The sequence below is a fragment of the Salmo salar genome, chromosome 10 (assembly GCF_965601325.2).
Source record: "Salmo salar chromosome 10, fSalSal1, whole genome shotgun sequence".
NCBI classification, from domain to species: Eukaryota; Metazoa; Chordata; class Actinopteri; order Salmoniformes; family Salmonidae; genus Salmo; species Salmo salar.
Window position 1 is genome coordinate 5839443 of NC_138300.1, and position 22789 is coordinate 5862231.

The 22789-nt window shown below is 38.9% G+C and overlaps 1 long non-coding RNA gene across 1 annotated transcript; it reads left to right on the forward strand.

Annotated features, from left to right (window-relative positions):
- The first annotated feature begins 3569 nt into the window (after positions 1–3569).
- LOC123728645 (uncharacterized) lies at positions 3570–4499 on the forward strand. The gene is made up of 2 exons (XR_006760277.2): positions 3570–3917; positions 4188–4499. It is a non-coding gene; the product is annotated as an uncharacterized LOC123728645 (long non-coding RNA).
- The last annotated feature ends 18290 nt before the right edge of the window (positions 4500–22789 follow it).

A 22789-nucleotide genomic window follows, 5' to 3' on the forward strand; every position in this document is an offset into this window, starting at 1 on the left:
AATTAATTTAATTGTATTCTATTTTTGTAGTTATTCTATGGTATGTTCACATTGAGGGCTTCATTTTAAATGAGACTAAGATTTCATGACTCAACTTTTAAGAAAAGTCATCGGTGCTAAAGTTGATAGACCACCTTTAAATGAACCTCCATTAAATGAATTAACTACATATTGCATTTAAGTTATTTACATGAAGGGCATCTGTACTTGAAAGTACTTAAAACATCATATCAGGTATTAAAAAAGGACATCTTACAAGTGTCATGCAAAATGTCACATATACTGTTCTTCCACAAACTGAAATCATCACTGGAGATATACTGTTCTTCCACATTCTAAAAATTAAAACGGCAATAAAAAAAGTATTTTTTGAAATAACAAAAAAATATCAATTGTTGTTGGAAGATATGAGTATGGTGAATTATTTGTCAACCATAAAACACCCAATGTGGTACACACAATGAATAATATAAAAATAACTGATTATCTTAAAATGGAAAAATTGTCTCATATATGGTTCTTCGTCTGTAGGATTCATATGACAATAGCTCTAGGCTGTTTTTAACAACTTCCGGTTGTCACAGGAAGCTCTTGCTCCACACACGTTGTCTTTGGGGGAGACATAAACAGAATCCTGAATATGAAGTCTCTACCTTAAGAATTGACTGAATGACAGATGGTTGAGTTGCTTGATTTTCACTTTGTGTGTTTTATATGACAAATGTTCTAGGCTGTTTTTAACAATTTCCAGTTTTCACAGGAAGCTCTTGCTCCACACACGTTGTCTTTGGGGGAGACATAAACAGAATCCTGAATATGAAGTCTCTACCTTAAGAATTGACTGAATGACAGATGGTTGAGTTGTGTGATTTTCACAATGTGCGTTTTATATGACAATAGCTCTAGGCTGTTTTTAACCACTTCCGGTTGTCACAGGAAGCTCTTGCTCCACACACGTTGTCTTTGGGGGAGACATAAACAGAAGCCTGAATATGAAGTCTCTACCTTAAGAATTGACTGAATGACAGATGGTTGAGTTGCTAGATTTTCACAATGTGCGTTTTATATGACAATAGCTCTAGGCTGTTTTTAACAACTTCCGGTTGTCACAGGAAGCTCTTGCTCCACACACGTTGTCTTTGGGGGAGACATAAACAGAATCCTGAATATGAAGTCTCTACCTTAAGAATTGACTGAATGACAGATGGTTGAGTTGCGTGATTTTCAATATGTGCGTTTTATATGACAATTGCTCTAGACTGTTTTTAACAACTTCCGGTTGTCACAGGAAGTTCTTGCTCCAAACACGTTGTCTTTGGGGTAGACATAAACAGAATCCTGAATATGAAGTCTATACCTTAAGAATTGACTGAATGACAGATGGTTGAGTTGCATGATTTTCACTATCTGCTGGTTGGCCATATGACAATAGCTCTAGGCTGTTTTTAACAACTTCCGGTTGTCACAGGAAGCTCTTGCTCCAAACACGTTGTCTTTGGGGGAGACAAAAACAGAATCCTGAATATGAAGTCTCTACCTTAAGAATTGAATGAATGACAGATGGTTGAGTTGCTTGATTTTCACTTTGTGTGTTTTATATGACAATTGTTCTAGGCTGTTTTTAACAACTTCCGGTTGTCACAGGAAGCTCTTGCTCCACACACGTTGTCTTTGGGGTAGACATAAACAGAATCCTGAATATGAAGTCTCTACCTTAAGAATTGACTGAATGACAGATGGTTGAGTTGCGTGATTTTCAATATGTGCGTTTTATATGACAATTGCTCTAGGCTGTTTTTAACAACTTCCGATTGTCACAGGAAGCTCTTGCTCCACACACGTTGTCTTTCGGGGAGACATAAACAGAATCCTGAATATGAAGTCTCTACCTTAAGAATTGACTGAATGACAAATGGTTGAGTTGCGTGATTTTCACTATGTGCTTTTAATATGACAATAGCTCTAGGCTGTTTTTAACAACTTCCCGGTTGTCACAGGAAGCTCTTGCTCCACACACGTTGTCTTTGGGGGAGACATAAACAGAATCCTGAATATGAAGTCTCTACCTTAAGAATTGACTGAATGGCTCATGGGTGAGTTGCGTGATTTTCACTATCTGCTGTTTGGCCATATGACAATAGCTCTAGGCTGTTTTTAACAACTTCCGGTTGTCACAGGACGCTCTTGCTCCACACACGTTGTCTTTGGGGTAGACATAAACAGAATCCTGAATATGAAGTCTCTACCTTAAGAATTGACTGAATGACAGATGGTTGAGTTGCGTGATTTTCACTATCTGCAGGTTAAATGACAATTGCTCTAGGCTGTTTTTAACCACTTCCGGTTTTCACAGGAAGTTCTTGCTCAACACCCGTTGTCTTTGGGGTAGACATAAACAGAATCCTGAATATGAAGTCTCTACCTTAAGAATTGACTGAATGACAGATGGTTGAGTTGCGTGATTTTCACTATCTGCAGGTTAAATGACAATTGCTCTAGGCTGTTTTTAACAACTTCCGGTTGTCACAGGAAGCTCTTGCTCCACACACGTTGTCTTTGGGGTAGACATAAACAGAAGCCTGAATATGAAGTCTCTACCTTAAGAATTGACTGAATGACAGATGGTTGAGTTGCTAGATTTTCACAATGTGCGTTTTATATGACAATAGCTCTAGGCTGTTTTTAACAACTTCCGGTTGTCACAGGAAGCTCTTGCTCCACACACGTTGTCTTTGGGGGAGACATAAACAGAATCCTGAATATGAAGTCTCTACCTTAAGAATTGACTGAATGACAGATGGTTGAGTTGCGTGATTTTCAATATGTGCGTTTTATATGACAATTGCTCTAGACTGTTTTTAACAACTTCCGGTTGTCACAGGAAGTTCTTGCTCCAAACACGGTGTCTTTGGGGTAGACATAAACAGAATCCTGAATATGAAGTCTATACCTTAAGAATTGACTGAATGACAGATGGTTGAGTTGCGTGATTTTCACTATCTGCTGGTTGGCCATATGACAATAGCTCTAGGCTGTTTTTAACAACTTCCGGTTGTCACAGGAAGCTCTTGCTCCAAACATGTTGTCTTTGGGGGAGACAAAAACAGAATCCTGAATATGAAGTCTCTACCTTAAGAATTGAATGAATGACAGATGGTTGAGTTGCTTGATTTTCACTTTGTGTGTTTTATATGACAATTGTTCTAGGCTGTTTTTAACAATTTCCGGTTTTCACAGGAAGCTCTTGCTCCACACACGTTGTCTTTGGGGGAGACATAAACAGAATCCTGAATATGAAGTCTCTACCTTAAGAATTGACTGAATGACAGATGGTTGAGTTGTGTGATTTTCACAATGTGCGTTTTATATGACAATTGTTCTAGGCTGTTTTTAACAACTTCCGGTTGTCACAGGAAGCTCTTGCTCCACACACGTTATCTTTGGGGTAGACATAAACAGAATCCTGAATATGAAGTCTATACCTTAAGAATTGACTGAATGACAGATGGTTGAGTTGCGTGATTTTCACTATCTGCTTGTTGGCCATATGAATCCTACAGACGAAGAACCGTATATGTGACATTTTTCAAAAAAACGAGATATACATGAAAAATCATTATTGGACACCCTTTTTCTATAGTGAACCGGTTTCACAAGCTTTCCACGCGCTAATTAACAATATGTTTAAATTTAAAGATAGGCTCTCGTGGAATAACCGTTTATGTGCACCACTCAGAATGGACGGACAAGCGCACAACTTTTCTGTTGCTGATGAAAATCACCGAAATGTGGGAAAGAAACGTAAAACAAAACTAAAAGAATGGAAAGACAGGCAAAGGAAGATCTTACGGGATGCGGGAAAACCCTATACAAATCGTAAGGGTCAAGAAAAAACTGGGAAAAGCTGTCCAAAAGAGGTATGTGGAAGAACCGTATATCAAACAATCAAGCTAGCTAGCTATAGAGTACAGTAACTAACATGTATGTTCTGGGTTGTCTAATTTGTAACTATAGAGAAAACATATTAGCTAAAGTTCGTTGGCTACTAACTTATACATTATCGTTACAAATGTTATTGCTAGATTATAGAAGAAACATAGCTAGCTACTTTTTGTCCATCCACCGGATGATTCGACATGGCTACAGTAGCTAGCTAGTTATATGTAACGTTACACTGTATCCTGCAGGGAAGAGCGTGTTCCACGACGTGCAGAAAGGATTGTGGAAAGTTGATTGATGAGCGCAAGCTGCATCTGTTGAACAGTTTCTACACTGTCCCATACGAGAAACAACAAGCACAACCAGCAAAACCATTCAAGGTGATGAGGATGCAATGTGAAGACTTCAGTCACCTCCCAGATTCTGTTCTCAAGCGACCAGCTGGACTACAGACCACTTCAGTGAGGTGGTTAAAAGTCACATGTATTGCACAGAGAATAGTTTACTAACATCCCATCAACATGCAACATGTTGTTCTAACAATAAAATATCCTAATGATTCCCTTTTTTTATTCATTACAATATACATCTCTGTCACCACATTTAGCATCAACTCTAAGCAGTTAATACTTATTTACTGCTGTCACCTCAGTACAGGACGTTTCTTGCCTTTAGCATGGGTTTAACGCAATTCAAAACTTAATTGCAGATCATAGTGTTAAACGCAAAGAGAATGGTTTTCTGAACGTTTTGTAATATTGACCTTAGGGACCTGCATAATGGACATGCATATTGGCACATCACATTGATCCATATTTGATATGTACAAGTTGTACTTCTTTTGATTGAATTAATTTAATTGTATTCTATTTTTGTAGTTATTCTATGGTATGTTCACATTGAGGGCTTCATTTTAAATGAGACTAAGATTTCATGACTCAACTTTTAAGAAAAGTCATCGGTGCTAAAGTTGATAGACCACCTTTAAATGAACCTCCATTAAATGAATTAACTACATATTGCATTTAAGTTATTTACATGAAGGGCATCTGTACTTGAAAGTACTTAAAACATCATATCAGGTATTAAAAAAGGACATCTTACAAGTGTCATGCAAAATGTCACATATACTGTTCTTCCACAAACTGAAATCATCACTGGAGATATACTGTTCTTCCACATTCTAAAAATTAAAACGGCAATAAAAAAAGTATTTTTTGAAATAACAAAAAAATATCAATTGTTGTTGGAAGATATGAGTATGGTGAATTATTTGTCAACCATAAAACACCCAATGTGGTACACACAATGAATAATATAAAAATAACTGATTATCTTAAAATGGAAAAATTGTCTCATATATGGTTCTTCGTCTGTAGGATTCATATGACAATAGCTCTAGGCTGTTTTTAACAACTTCCGGTTGTCACAGGAAGCTCTTGCTCCACACACGTTGTCTTTGGGGGAGACATAAACAGAATCCTGAATATGAAGTCTCTACCTTAAGAATTGACTGAATGACAGATGGTTGAGTTGCTTGATTTTCACTTTGTGTGTTTTATATGACAAATGTTCTAGGCTGTTTTTAACAATTTCCAGTTTTCACAGGAAGCTCTTGCGCCACACACGTTGTCTTTGGGGGAGACATAAACAGAATCCTGAATATGAAGTCTCTACCTTAAGAATTGACTGAATGACAGATGGTTGAGTTGTGTGATTTTCACAATGTGCGTTTTATATGACAATAGCTCTAGGCTGTTTTTAACCACTTCCGGTTGTCACAGGAAGCTCTTGCTCCACACACGTTGTCTTTGGGGTAGACATAAACAGAATCCTGAATATGAAGTCTATACCTTAAGAATTGACTGAATGACAGATGGTTGAGTTGCGTGATTATCACTATCTGCAGGTTAAATGACAATTGCTCTAGGCTGTTTTTAACCTCTATGGGCTAGGTGGGACGCTAGCGTCCCCCCCGTGGTGCACTCCATCAACAGCAGGTGCATTTCAAGAGCGGCAAATTTGAATCCAAATAAATGTCAAAATTCAAATTTTTCAAACATACAACTATTTTACACCCTTTGAAAGATAAACATCTCCTTAATCTAACCACGTTTTACGATTTCAAAAAGGTTTTATGGCGAAAGCATAAATTTAGAGTATGTTAGGACAGTACATTTACAAGAGTTGTGTGTAATGTTTTATCAATTCAAAGACAGGGTCACCAAAACCATAAAACCAGCTAAAATGATGCACTAACCTTTTACAATCTCCATCAGATGACACTCCTAGGACATTATGTTAGACAATGCATGCATTTTTAGTTCTATCAAGTTCATATTTATATCCAAAAACAGCGTTTTACTATGGCATTGATGTTGAGGAAATCGTTTCCCTCCAATAACCGGCAGTCAAGTCAACACCACAAATTAAATAATTAAAATTAGAAAACATTGGTAAAATATTATATTGTCATTTAAAGAATTATAGATTTACATCTCTTGAACGCAATCAACTTGCCAGATTTAAAAATAACCTTACTGGGAAATCACACTTTGCAATAATCTGAGCACTGCGCCCAGAATAATACGCGTTGCGATACAGACTAGACTTCATGTTGGGGAGATCTAAAATCGAAAATACTATGTAAATAATCCATTACCTTTGATTCTCTTCATCAGATGTCACTTCCAGGTATCACAGGTCCATAACGAATGTAGTTTTGTTCAAAAAAGCTCATCATTTATGTCCAAAAATCTCCGTCTTGTTAGCACATGATCTAAGCCAGCCGGACTTCTCGTCATGAACGAGGGGAAAAAATATATTTACGTTCGTTCAAACATGTCAAACGTTGTATAGCATAAATCATTAGGGCCTTTTTTAACCAGAACATGAATAATATTCAAGGTGGACGAATGCATACTCTTTTATAACGTATTGGAACGAGGGTACCCAACATGAACTCGCGTGCCAAGTGTCTAATGGGCCATCATCGTTCTGTTCGGTCAGATCTCCCTCCAGAAGACTCAAAACACTTTGTAAAGGCTGGTGACATCTAGTGGAAGCAATAGGAAGTGCCAAAATATTCCTCAGCCCCTGTGTTTTTCAATGGGATAGGTTTAAATGTAATACAACACATCAGGTATCCACTTCCTGTCAGAAAATGTCTCAGGGTTTTGCCTGCCAAATGAGTTCTGTTATACTCACAGACACCATTCAAACAGTTTTAGAAACTTTAGAGTGTTTTCCATCCATATATAATAAGTATATGCATATTCTAGTTACTGGGTAGGATTAGTAACCAGATTAAATCGGGTACATTTTTTTTATCCAGCCGTGCAAATACTGCCAACTAGCCCTAACAGGTTAACCACTTCCGGTTGTCACAGGAAGTTCTTGCTCAACACCCGTTGTCTTTGTGGTAGACATAAACAGAATCCTGAATATGAAGTCTCTACCTTAAGAATTGACTGAATGACAGATGGTTGAGTTGCGTGATTTTCACTATCTGCAGGTTAAATGACAATTGCTCTAGGCTGTTTTTAACAACTTCCGGTTGTCACAGGAAGCTCTTGCTCAACACACGTTGTCTTTGGGGTAGTCATAAACAGAATCCTGAATATGAAGCCTCTACCTTAAGAATTGACTGAATGACACATGGTTGAGTTGCGTGATTTTCACTATCTGCTGGTTGGCCATATAACAATAGCTCTAGGCTGTTTTTAACAATTTCCGGTTGTCACAGGAAGCTCTTGCTCCACACACGTTGTCTTTTGGGGAGACATAAACAGAATCCTGAATATGAAGTCTCTACCTTAAGAATTGACTGAATGACAGATGGTTGAGTTGTGTGATTTTCACAATGTGCGTTTTATATGACAATAGCTCTAGGTTGTTTTTAACCACTTCCGGTTGTCACAGGAAGCTCTTGCTCCACACACGTTGTCTTTGGGGGAGACATAAACAGAATCCTGAATATGAAGTCTCTACCTTAAGAATTGACTGAATGACAGATGTTTGAGTTGCGTGATTTTCACTATGTGCGTTTTATATGACAATAGCTCTAGGCTGTTTTTAACCACTTCTGGTTGTCACAGGAAGTTCTTGCTCAACACACGTTGTCTTTGGGGTAGACATAAACAGAATCCTGAATATGAAGTCTATACCTTAAGAATTGACTGAATGACAGATAGTTGAGTTGCGTGATTTTCACTATCTGCTGGTTGGCCATATGACAATAGCTCTAGGCTGTTTTTAACAACTTCCGGTTGTCACAGGAAGCTCTTGCTCCACACACGTTGTCTTTGGTGTAGACATAAACAGAATCCTGAATAAGAAGTCTCTACCTTAAGAATTGACTGAATGACACATGGTTGAGTTGCGTGATTTTCACTATCTGCAGGTTAAATGACAATTGCTCTAGGCTGTTTTTAACCACTTCCGGTTATCACAGGAAGTTCTTGCTCAACACCCGTTGTCTTTGGGGTAGACATAAACAGAATCCTGAATATGAAGTCTCTACCTTAAGAATTGACTGAATGACAGATGGTTGAGTTGCGTGATTTTCACTACCTGCAGGTTAAATGACAATTGCTCTAGGCTGTTTTTAACAACTTCCGGTTGTCACAGGAAGCTCTTTCTCCACACACGTTGTCTTTGGGGTAGACATAAACAGAAGCCTGAATATGAAGTCTCTACCTTAAGAATTGACTGAATGACAGATGGTTGAGTTGCTAGATTTTCACAATGTGCGTTTTATATGACAATAGCTCTAGGCTGTTTTTAACAACTTCCGGTTGTCACAGGAAGCTCTTGCTCCACACACGTTGTCTTTGGGGTAGACATAAACAGAATCCTGAATAAGAAGTCTCTACCTTAAGAATTGACTGAATGACACATGGTTGAGTTGCGTGATTTTCACTATGAGCAGGTTATATGACAATAGCTCTAGGCTGTTTTTAACCACTTCCGGTTGTCACAGGAAGCTCTTGCTCCACACACGTTGTCTTTGGGGGAGACATAAACAGAATCCTGAATATGAAGTCTCTACCTTAAGAATTGACTGAATGGCACATGGTTGAGTTGCGTGATTTTCACTATCTGCAGGTTAAATGACAATTGCTCTAGGCTGTTTTTAACCACTTCCGGTTATCACAGGAAGTTCTTGCTCAACACCCGTTGTCTTTGGGGTAGACATAAACAGAATCCTGAATATGAAGTCTCTACCTTAAGAATTGACTGAATGACAGATGGTTGAGTTGCGTGATTTTCACTATCTGCAGGTTAAATGACAATTGCTCTAGGCTGTTTTTAAATACTTCCGGTTGTCACAGGAAGCTCTTGCTCCACACACGTTGTCTTTGGGGTAGACATAAACAGAAGCCTGAATATGAAGTCTCTACCTTAAGAATTGACTGAATGACAGATGTTTGAGTTGCTAGATTTTCACAATGTGCGTTTTATATGACAATAGCTCTAGGCTGTTTTTAACAACTTCCGGTTGTCACAGGAAGCTCTTGCTCCACACACGTTGTCTTTGGGGGAGACATAAACAGAATCCTGAATATGAAGTCTCTACCTTAAGAATTGACTGAATGACAGATGGTTGAGTTGCGTGATTTTCAATATGTGCGTTTTATATGACAATTGCTCTAGGCTGTTTTTAACAACTTCCGGTTGTCACAGGAAGTTCTTGCTCCACAAACGTTGTCTTTGGGGTAGACATAAACAGAATCCTGAATATGAAGTCTATACCTTAAGAATTGACTGAATGACAGATGGTTGAGTTGCGTGATTTTCACTATCTGCTTGTTGGCCATATGACAATAGCTCTAGGCTGTTTTTAACAACTTCCGGTTGTCACAGGAAGCTCTTGCTCCACACACGTTGTCTTTGGTGGAGACATAAACAGAATCCTGAATATGAAGTCTCTACCTTAAGAATTGACTGAATGACAGATGGTTGAGTTGCGTGATTTTCAATATGTGCGTTTTATATGACAATTGCTCTAGGCTGTTTTTAACAACTTCCGGTTGTCACAGGAAGTTCTTGCTCCACACACGTTGTCTTTGGGGTAGACATAAACAGAATCCTGAATATGAAGTCTATACCTTAAGAATTGACTGAATGACAGATGGTTGAGTTGCGTGATTTTCACTATCTGCTGGTTGGCCATATGACAATAGCTCTAGGCTGTTTTTAACAACTTCCGGTTGTCACAGGAAGCTCTTGCTCCACGAACGTTGTCTTTGGGGGAGACATAAACAGAATCCTGAATATGAAGTCTCTACCTTAACCTCTATGGGACCGGCGGGACGAATTCGTCCCACCTACGTAACAGCCACTGCCATCCTGTGGCGCGATTTTCAAAATCTTCAAAATCATATTACTTCAATTTCTCAAACATATGACTATTTTACAGCCATTTAAAGATAAGACTCTCGTTAATCTAACCACACTGTCCGATTTCAAAAAGGCTTTACAACGAAAGCAAAACATTAGATTATGTCAGCAGAGTACCAAGCCAGAAATAATCAGACACCCATTTTTCAAGCCAGCATATAATGTCACCAAAACCCAGAAGACAGCTAAATGCAGCACTCACCTTTGATGATCTTCATCAGATGACAACCCTAGGACATTATGTTATACAATACATGCATGTTTTGTTCAATCAAGTTCATATTTATATCAAAAACCAGCTTTTTACATTAGCATGTGACGTTCAGAACTAGCATACCCCCCGCAAACTTACGGGGAATTCGCTAACATTTTACTAAATTACTCACGATAAACGTTCACAAAAAGCATAACAATTATTTTAAGAATTATAGATACAGACCTCCTCTATGCACTCGATATGTCCGATTTTAAAATAGCTTTTTGGTGAAAGCACATTTTGCAATATTCTAAGTATATAACCCAGGCATCACGGGCTCGCTATTTAGACACCCGGCAAGTTTAGCACTCACCATAATCATATTTACTATTATAAAAATGTCATTACCTTTTGTTGTCTTCGTCAGAATGCACACCCAGGACGTCTACTTCAATAACAAATGTTGGTTTGGTCCAAAATAATCCATCGTTATATCCGAATAGCGGCGTTTTGTTCGTGCGTTCCAGACACTATCCGAAATAGTAAAGAAGTGTCGCGCGCTTGGCGCAATTCCTGACAATAAAATTCAAAGTATTCAATTGCCGTACGTCGAAGCATGTCAACCGCTGTTTAAAATCAATTTTTACGTCATTTTTCTCGTAGAAAAGCGATAAAATTCCGACAGGGAATCTCCTTTTCGGCAAACAGAGGAAAAAATCCCAAAGGCGGGGGCGGTCGGGGTCACGCGCATAAGCTAGTGTCTCTTAATGGGCCACTTGAGAAAGGCGATAATGTGTTTCAGCCTGGGGCTGGAATGACGACATTCTCTTTTTTCACGGGCTCTGAGAGCCTATGGACGACGTGGGAAGTGTCACGTTAGAGCAGAGATCCTTAGTAAATGATAGAGATGGCAAAGAAGTTCCAGAAATGGTCAGACAGGCCACTTCCTGTAAAGGAATCTCTCAGGTTTTGACCTGCCATTTGAGTTCTGTTATACTCACAGACACCATTCAAACAGTTTTAGAAAATTTAGGGTGTTTTCTATCCATATGTAATAAGTATATGCATATTCTAGTTACTGAGTAGGAGTGGTAACCAGATTAAATCGGGTATGTTTTTTATCCAGCCGTGTCAATGCTGCCCCCTAGCCCTAACAGGTTAAGAATTGACTGAATGACAGATGGTTGAGTTGCGTGATTTTCGCTATCTGCAGGTTAAATGACAATTGCTCTAGGCTGTTTTTAACAACTTCCGGTTGTCACAGGAAGCTCTTGCTCAACACACGTTGTCTTTGGGGTAGTCATAAACAGAATCCTGAATATGAAGCCTCTACCTTAAGAATTGACTGAATGACACATGGTTGAGTTGCGTGATTTTCACTATCTGCTTGTTGGCCATATGACAATAGCTCTAGGCTGTTTTTAACAACTTCCGGTTGTCACAGGAAGCTCTTGCTCCACACACGTTGTCTTTGGGGGAGACATAAACAGAATCCTGAATATGAAGTCTCTACCTTAAGAATTGACTGAATGACAGATGGTTGAGTTGCGTGATTTTCAATATGTGCGTTTTATATGACAATTGCTCTAGGCTGTTTTTAACAACTTCCGGTTGTCACAGGAAGTTCTTGCTCCACACACGTTGTCTTTGGGGTAGACATAAACAGAATCCTGAATATGAAGTCTATACCTTAAGAATTGACTGAATGACAGATGGTTGAGTTGCGTGATTTTCACTATCTGCTGGTTGGCCATATGACAATAGCTCTAGGCTGTTTTTAACAACTTCCGGTTGTCACAGGAAGCTCTTGCTCCACGAACGTTGTCTTTGGGGGAGACATAAACAGAATCCTGAATATGAAGTCTCTACCTTAAGAATTGACTGAATGACAGATGGTTGAGTTGCGTGATTTTCGCTATCTGCAGGTTAAATGACAATTGCTCTAGGCTGTTTTTAACAACTTCCGGTTGTCACAGGAAGCTCTTGCTCAACACACGTTGTCTTTGGGGTAGTCATAAACAGAATCCTGAATATGAAGCCTCTACCTTAATAACCTCTTGGGGCTAGGTGGGACGCTAGCGTGCCACCCGTGGTGCACTCCATCAACAGCAGGTGCATTTCAAGAGCGGCAAATTTGAATCCAAATAAATGTCAAAATTCAAATTTTTCAAAAATACAACTATGTTACACCATTTGAAAGATAAACATCTCCTTAATCTAACCACGTTTTACGATTTCAAAAAGGTTTTACGGCGAAAGCATAAATTTAGAGTATGTTAGGACAGTACATTTACAAGAGTTGTGTGTAATGTTTTGTCAAGTCAAAGACAGGGTCACCAAAACCATAAAACCAGCTAAAATGATACACTAACCTTTTACAATCTCCATCAGATGACACTCCTAGGACATTATGTTAGACAATGCATGCATTTTTAGTTCTATCAAGTTGATATTTATATCCAAAAACAGCGTTTTACTATGGCATTGATGTTGAGGAAATCGTTTCCCTCCAATAACCGGCAGTCAAGTCAGCGTCACAAATTAAATAATTAAAATTAGAAAACATTGGTAAAATATTATATTGTCATTTAAAGAATTATAGATTTACATCTTTTGAACGCAATCAACTTGCCAGATTTAAAAATAACCTTACTGGGAAATCACACTTTGCAATAATCTGAGCACTGTGCCCAGAAAAATACGCGTTGCGATACAGACTAGACGTCATGTTGGGGAGATCTAAAATCGAAAATACTATGTAAATAATCCATTACCTTTGATTCTCTTCATCAGATGTCACTTCCAGGTATCACAGGTCCATAACGAATGTAGTTTTGTTCAAAAAAGCTCATCATTTATGTCCAAAAATCTCCGTCTCGTTAGCACATGATGTAAGCCAGCCGGACTTCTCGTCATGAACGAGGGGAAAAAATATATTTCCGTTCGTTCAAACATGTCAAACGTTGTATAGCATAAATCATTAGGGCCTTTTTTAACCAGAACATGAATAATATTCAAGGTGGACGAATGCATAGCCTTTTATAACGTATTGGAACGAGGGTACCCAACATGAAGTAGCGCGCCAGGTGTCTAATGGGACATCACCGTTCCATGGCTCTTGTTCGGTCAGATCTCCCTCCAGAAGACTCAAAACACTTTGTAAAGGCTGGTGACATCTAGTGGAAGCAATAGGAAGTGCCAAAATATTCCTAAACCCCTGTGTTTTTCAATGGGATAGGTTTAAAGTCAATACAACACATCAGGTATCCACTTCCTGTCAGAAAATGTCTCAGGGTTTTGCCTGCCAAATGAGTTCTGTTATACGCACAGACACCATTCAAACAGTTTTGGAAACTTTAGAGTGTTTTCTATCCATATATAATAAGTATATGCATATTCTAGTTACTGGGTAGGATTAGTAACCAGATTAAATCGGGTACATTTTTTTTATCCAGACGTGCAAATGCTGCCCCCTAGACCCAACAGGTTAAGAATTGACTGAATGACACATGGTTGAGTTGCGTGATTTTCACTATCTGCTGGTTGGCCATATAACAATAGCTCTAGGCTGTTTTTAACAATTTCCGGTTGTCACAGGAAGCTCTTGCTCCACACACGTTGTCTTTTGGGGAGACATAAACAGAATCCTGAATATGAAGTCTCTACCTTAAGAATTGACTGAATGACAGATGGTTGAGTTGTGTGATTTTCACAATGTGCGTTTTATATGACAATCGCTCTAGGTTGTTTTTAACCACTTCCGGTTGTCACAGGAAGCTCTTGCTCCACACACGTTGTCTTTGGTGTAGACATAAACAGAATCCTGAATGAGAAGTCTCTACCTTAAGAATTGACTGAATGACACATGGTTGAGTTGCGTGATTTTCACTATGAGCAGGTTATATGACAATAGCTCTAGGCTGTTTTTAACCACTTCCGGTTGTCACAGGAAGCTCTTGCTCCACACACGTTGTCTTTGGGGGAGACATAAACAGAATCCTGAATATGAAGTCTCTACCTTAAGAATTGACTGAATGGCACATGGTTGAGTTGCGTGATTTTCACTATGTGCGTTTTATATTACAATAGCTCTAGGCTGTTTTTAACCACTTCCGGTTGTCACAGGAAGTTCTTGCTCAACACACGTTGTCTTTGGGGTAGTCATAAACAGACTCCTGAATATGAAGCCTCTACCTTAAGAATTGACTGAATGACACATGGTTGAGTTGCGTGATTTTCACTATGTGCAGGTGGCCATATGACAATTGCTCTAGGCTGTTTTTAACACCTTCCTGTTGTCACAGGAAGCTCTTGCTCCACACACGTTGTCTTTGGGGTAGACATAAACAGAAGCCTGAATATGAAGTCTCTACCTTAAGAATTGACTGAATGACAGATGGTTGAGTTGCGTGATTTTCACAATGTGCGTTTTATATGACAATAGCTCTAGGCTGTTTTTAACAACTTCCGGTTGTCACAGGAAGCTCTTGCTCCACACACGTTGTTTTTGGGGGAGACATAAACAGAATCCTGAATATGAAGTCTCTACCTTAAGAATTGACTGAATGGCACATGGTTCAGTTGCGTGATTTTCACTATCTGCTGGTTGGCCATATAACAATAGCTCCGGTTGTCACAGGAAGCTCTTGCTCCACACACGTTGTCTTTGGGGGAGACATAAACAGAATTCTGAATAAGAAGTCTCTACCTTAAGAATTGACTGAATGGCTCATGGTTGAGTTGCATGATTTTCACTATCTGCTGTTTGGCCATATGACAATAGCTCTAGGCTGTTTTTAACAACTTCCGGTTGTCACAGGAAGCTCTTGCTCCACACACGTTGTCTTTGGGGTAGACATAAACAGATGCCTGAATATGAAGTCTCTACCTTAACCTGTTAGGGCTAGGGGGCAGCATTTGCACGTCTGGATAAAAAAAATGTACCCGATTTAATCTGGTTACTAATCCTACCCAGTAACTAGAATATGCATATACTTATTATATATGGATAGAAAACACTCTAAAGTTTCTAAAACTGTTTGAATGGTGTCTGTGAGTATAACAGAACTCATTTGGCAGGCAAAACCCTGAGACATTTTCTGACAGGAAGTGGATACCTGATGTGTTGTATTACCTTTAAACCTATCCCATTGAAAAGCACAGGGGCTGAGGAATATTTTGGCACTTCCTATTGCTTCCACTAGATGTCACCAGCCTTTACAAAGTGTATTGAGTCTTCTGGAGGGAGATCTGACGGAAAAAGAGCCAGGGAACGATGATGTCCCATTAGACACCTGGCGCGCGAGTTCATGTTGGGTACCCTCGTTCCAATACATTATAAAAGAGTATGCATTCGTCCACCTTGAATATTATTCATGTTCTGGTTAAAAAAGGCCCGAATGATTTATGCTATACAACGTTTGACATGTTTGAACGAACGTAAATATATTTTTTCCCCTCGTTCATGACGAGAAGTCCGGCTGGCTTAGATCATGTGCTAACAAGACGGAGATTTTTGGACATAAATGATGCGCTTTTTTGAACAAAACTACATTCGTTATGGACCTGTGATACCTGGAAGTGACATCTGATGAAGAGAATCAAAGGTAATGGATTATTTACATAGTATTTTCGATTTTAGATCTCCCCAACATGACGTCTAGTCTGTATCGCAACGCGTATTTTTCTGGGCGCAGTGCTCAGATTATTGCAAAGTGTGATTTCCCAGTAAGGTTATTTTTAAATCTGGCAAGTTGATTGCGTTCAAGAGATGTAAATCTATAATTCTTTAAATGACAATATAATATTTTACCAATGTTTTCTAATTTGAATTATTTAATTTGTGACGCTGACTTGACTGCCGGTTATTGGAGGGAAACGATTTCCTCAACATCAATGCCATAGTAAAACGCTGTTTTTGGATATAAATATGAACTTGATAGAACTAAAAATGCATGCATTGTCTAACATAATGTCCTAGGAGTGTCATCTGATGGAGATTGTAAAAGGTTAGTGCATCATTTTAGCTGGTTTTATGGTTTTGGTGACCCTGTCTTTGAATCGACAAAACATTACACACAACTCTTGTAAATGTACTGTCCTAACATACTCTAAATTTATGCTTTCGCCGTAAAACCTTTTTGAAATCGTAAAACGTGGTTAGATTAAGGAGATGTTTATCTTTCAAATGGTGTAACATAGTTGTATTTTTGAAAAATTTGAATTTTGACATTTATTTGGATTCAAATTTGCCGCTCTTGAAATGCACCTGCTGTTGATGGAGTGCACCACGGGTGGCACGCTAGCGTCCCACCTAGCCCATAGAGGTTAAGAATTGACTGAATGACAGATGGTTGAGTTGCTAGATTTTCACAATGTGCGTTTTATATGACAATAGCTTTAGGCTGTTTTTAACAACTTCCGGTTGTCACAGGAAGCTCTTGCTCCACACACGTTGTCTTTGGGGTAGACATAAACAGAATCCTGAATATGAAGTCTATACCTTAAGAATTGACTGAATGACAGATGGTTGAGTTGCGTGATTTTCAATATGTGCGTTTTATATGACAATTGCTCTAGGCTGTTTTTAACAACTTCCGGTTGTCACAGGAAGCTCTTGCTCCACACACGTTGTCTTTGGGGTAGACATAAACAGAATCCTGAATATGAAGTCTATACCTTAAGAATTGACTGAATGACAGATGGTTGAGTTGCGTGATTTTCACTATCTGCTGGTTGGCCATATGACAATAGCTCTAGGCTGTTTTTAACAACTTCCGGTTGTCACAGGAAGCTCTTGCTCCACACACGTTGTCTTTGGGGTAGACATAAACAGAATCCTGAATATGAAGTCTATACCTTAAGAATTTACTGAATGACAGATGGTTGAGTTGCGTGATTTTCACTATCTGCTGGTTGGCCATATGACAATAGCTCTAGGCTGTTTTTAACAACTTCCGGTTGTCACAGGAAGCTCTTGCTCCACACACCTTGTCTTTGGGGTAGACATAAACAGAATCCTGAATATGAAGTCTCTACCTTAAGAATTGACTGAATGACAGATGGTTGAGTTGCGTGTTTTTCACTATGTGCGTTTTATATGACAATAGCTCTAGGCTGTTTTAACAACTTCCGGTTGTCACAGGAAGCTCTTGCTCCACACACGTTGTCTTTGGGGGAGACATAAACAGAATCCTGAATATGAAGTCTCTACCTTAAAGGATAGTGAAGTTTCTATTTTGCAATACTGTGCCAAACACATTCACAACTGCTCATAAATCCCTTAAAAATATATATTTTCCCTTCTCACCCCATTGCACACTAACAACACATCTCCACAAAAATAAACTTGATCGACCCTGGACAGAAATAAAAGCAAAAAACCCTTCTCAATGCAGAGTTGCATTACAGTTACAGGAAGAGGTGGATGTTCAAGTTCCCCTGTTCAGTGTGTTAAGTGTTGCTCATAATTACAGGCTACACTAACGAGGTCACCGCTGTCCACAGGTCTCCTTATAACCCTGCACCGGGGTCCAGGCAGCATTACTTCCAGGTGGTTTCAGTGCCTTCAGAAAATATTCAGACCCCTTGACTTTTTTCACATTTCGTTGTTACAAAGTGGGATTAAACTTAATTAATGTCAAAGTAGAAGAAAAATGTACTTGTATATCTTGATTAGATAAGTATTCACCCCCTGAGACAATGCATGTTAGAAACACGTTTGGCAGTGATTAGAGCTGTGAGTCTTTTTGGTCAAGTCTTTAAGAGATTTGCACACCTGAATTGTACAATGTTATTCTTTAAAAAAATATTCTCGCTCTGTCAAGTTTGTTGTTGATCATTGCTAGAAAGTCAAAACTGTAACTTTCCACTCAGGAACATTCAATGTAATCTTGGTAATGCAACCCTAGTATAGATATGGCCTTTTGTTTTAGGGTATTGTCCTGCTGAATACAGCTCTCCCAGTGTCTGTTGGAAAGAATAATCATTAGTATTTTGTGCTTAGCTGTATTCTGTTTGTTTTTATAAAAAAAAACTCCCTAGTACTTGCCAATGACAAGCACACCCATAACATGACGCAGCCATTTGCCCCAAACATAGTGCTTTGTATTCAGGATAAAACGTTCACATGCAACGTGCCTTGTTGCATGTTTTGGAAAAATTGTATTATGTACAGAAGTCTTTCTTTTCACTCTTTCATTTAGGTTAGTATTGTGGAGTAACTACAATGTTCTTGGCCCATCCTCAGTTCTCATATCACAACTATTTAAACTTCTTAAGGATCCAACCCTTTTTTCAATTGCTGCCTAAAATGACATACCCAAATCTAATGGCCTGTAGCTCAGGACCTGAAGCAAGGATATGCATATTCTTGATACCATTTGAAAGGCACCACGTTGAAGTTTTTGAAAATGTGAAATGAATGTAGGATAATATAACACATTAGACCTGGTAAAAGGGAACACAAAGAAAAAAACATGCACTTTTTGTTTCATTTTTTCATAATCTTTGAAATGCAAGAGAAAGGCCATAATGTATTATTCCAGCCCAGGCAGAATTTAGATTGTGGCCACTAGATGGTAGCAGTGTATGTGCAAAGTTTTACACTGATCCAATGAACCATTGCATATCTGTTCAAAATGTTGTATCAAGACTGCCCTAAAGTTCAGAATTGTGCACTCTCCTCAAACAATAGCATGGCATTCCTTCAGTACAGTTAGATTAGCAAGAATTTAAGCTTTCTGCCCATATCAGATATGTGTATGTCCTGGGATTTTTTTTTGTTACTTACACCATTGGCCTCATGGTGAAATCCCTGAGCAGTTTCCTTCATTTCTGGCAACTGAGTTAAGAAGGACGCCTGTTTCTTTGCAGTTACTGGGTGTATTGATACACCATCCAAAGCCTAATTAATAACTTCAGCATGCTCAAAGGGATATTTATGTGTCTGTTTATTTAATTTTTTTTACCCATCTACCAATCGGTACCCTTTGAAAAACCTCCCTGGTCTTTGTGGGTGAATCTGTGCTTGACATCACTACTCGATATAGGGATCTTGCAGATAATTGTATTTGAGGGGTACAGACAAATTTAAGTGTGCTCAAACATGTTGATATAAAGGAACATTTACATGGGGGCTCTCCCCTTTTATGTCTCCCTGTTTCTCTTTATAACCAGAACCACATTTGCGATGTATATGTACAGGGAAGACCAAAGAGAGAGATTTACATGAAGAACATGAACTGAGTAGTCCATTGAGTAGTCATTCAGAAATTATGTTAACCACTATTATAGAACACAAAATGAGTCCATGCATCTTATTATGTGATTTGTTAAGCATATTTTTACTCCTGAACATATTTAGACTTGCCATAACAAAGGGGTTGAATACTTATTGACTTGAGACATTTCAGCTTTTCATTTTTTCTTAATTTCAAATATGTTTTACAAACAAAATTCCACTTTGACATTATGGGGTATTGTATGTAGATTAGTGACCCAAAATCTCAATTTAATTTAGATTCAGGTTGTAACACAACAAAATGTGGAAAAAGTTAAGACGTGTGAATACTTCTGAAGGCACTGTATATGAATAGCCAAAGCCACCGATCACGTGACACCATTCATTCCTATGTGAAGACTCAATAGCACATTGAAGACACATTTACGTTGATTAAGATGGCATCTCATGGAAACATAACATGCGCCGTTTGAGCTACTCCAGGAAGTGACGTTGCAGGGTAGTTCAGTGCTGCCCCCACTCATTGCATAAGTCAAGTTGTGAAGGCTGAACTGGGTACTGCAGGCTGCCATTAGCAACTGAATTATCCTTATAACTTCATCTGGATGCGATTTTAAAATAAATTGGTTCTAGGACATACATCTGGTGTATTCGAAGCAATTATTAGTACTAATATTGTCTTTGATTAAAAAAGTATGCAAAGATTGACCACAGAGATTGCAATTTTTTCATTCACTATAATGGGGATCCTATTTTCTGCTAACAATGCCTGCAGTACTGCGGTCGGCCTTGAACTTCAGTGGCTTCAATGAGAGGCGGCAGTCGTTCTACCCTGGAAACCCCTCTCACCCCTCCTCCTCACGTGAGAGGGAACAACATTTCTAGGGTCGTGTGCAGGGGTCTGTGATTAGAAACCATTGGTGCTCCCGAACGCTACTTCCACCCTCACTGCTCTACGGTGTGTCAATCAAACAGCGACAGTATTCTGTGATACAAGGCTGTGATAGGTGATGCGTAGTGTCTGATGAGCGAAAAGTATTGACTGGGTTTCTATGTTGTCTGGTAGTATTCAACTTTATATTTTGTTTGTTGTGCTGATGTCGACTAGCAAAACTTTATGGATACTTTTTACTATGGTCATTTTTATTATTATTACGATTGACTCAAGGTTTGAAAGCGTGAGGCTTGAGGCTGAGGATGTCCTAAAATATACACCGTACTCCCAAGCACTGTTGATGATAACATTATTGTTCTATCTGTGTCTTCTTCCTTGTGGTTTCCTTGTAAGGTCAACATGTGATAGCATACCACCTGTCCAAAGGAACACTCACATCAAAATAATTGTGCTTTTCTCATTTGGACAAATAAAACAGGTAGCACAACATCTTAATATGGAGATTGGAGTATTTCACGTTATTATTATAACAAGTCAGTATTACTGGTAGTGAAGGAGGACCTAGGGGAAAAAGTCAATGCTGTATTGTCTGGCAGTGTGAAACTGTCTGGCTGCCTGCTTGGCTGTGGGAGAAAAAATTTATGAAATGTATGCATTCACTACTGTAAGTCGCTCTGGATAAGAGCGTCTGCTAAATGACTTAAATGTAAATGTTAAATGTAATGGATATTTACATATAAGAGCCCTGAAAAGGATGCCATGCTTCAGCTGGAGAAACCAACTTTCCTTAGCCCTGGAGCATGTACGCTTTGTCTCGCACTCGCACTAGCACTCGCCACACACACACACACACACACACACACACACAATATCATATGGGACTGATAAAGCCCAAAGTGCTCCTTTATCATTTTCAGGTATTTATTTTACACTGTTTATAGTACTGTATGTCAAAATCTCAGCGAAAGTGTGCTCAAACATGTTGATTTAAAGGAACATTTACATGGGGGCTCTCCCTTTTCTGTCTCCCTGTTTCTTTTTATAACCAGAACCACATTTGGGATGTATATGTACTGGGAAGACCAAAGAGAGAGATTTACATGAAGAACATGAACTGAGTAGTCCATTGAGTTGGGCTTCAAAGTGCACTACGTTTGACCAGAGCCCATGGGTCCTGGTCAAAAGTAGTGTACTATATAAGGAATAGGGTTCCATTTGGGATGCATCTTGGTCTCAAACCAGACTAATAATAGTAAGATATTGACAGGTTAGAAAGAGCAATGTTATTATACATGTAGTGGGCTGAAGTCAAATAAACCATTGTGTGCCATAATCATTACATTATAATATGAATCATTACAATGTCAAAGTTACTTGGAACTCTATTACCGTAATTGCTGATGAAGCAGTAAGTGTTGCTTTACATTAGGTTTTATCACAATGTACATACTCAGAGTGCCATACTGCTATGCATTTCTGCTGTTTCAAGCACATTTAATGTAGCTACTGGAAGAAGACATTTTTTTAATATATATCCTGCTCAAAAAGATAAAGGGAACACTTAAACAACACAATGTAACTCCAAGTCAATCACACTTCTGTGAAATCAAACTGTCCACTTAGGAAGCAACACTGATTGACAATAAATTTCACATGCTGTTGTGCAAATGGAATAGACAACAGGTGGAAATTATAGGCAATTAAATCACACAAAAATAATCAATGGAAATCCAATTTCTCAACCCATGGAGATCTGGATTTGGAGTCACACTCAAAATTAAAGTGGAAAACCACACTACAGGCTGATCCAACTTAGATGTAATGTCCTTAAAACAAGTCAAAATGAGGCTCAGTAGTGTGTGTGGCCTCCACGTGCCTGTATGACCTCCCTACAACGCCTGGGCATGCTCCTGATGAGGTGGCGGATGGTCTCCTGAGGGATCTCCTCCCAGACCTGGACTAAAGCATCCACCAACTCCTGGACAGTCTGTGGTGCAACGTGGCGTTGGTGGATGGAGCAAGACATGATGTCCCAGATGTGCTCAATTGGATTCAGGTCTGGGGAACGGGCGGGCCAGTCCATAGCATCAATGCCTTCCTCTTGCAGGAACTGCTG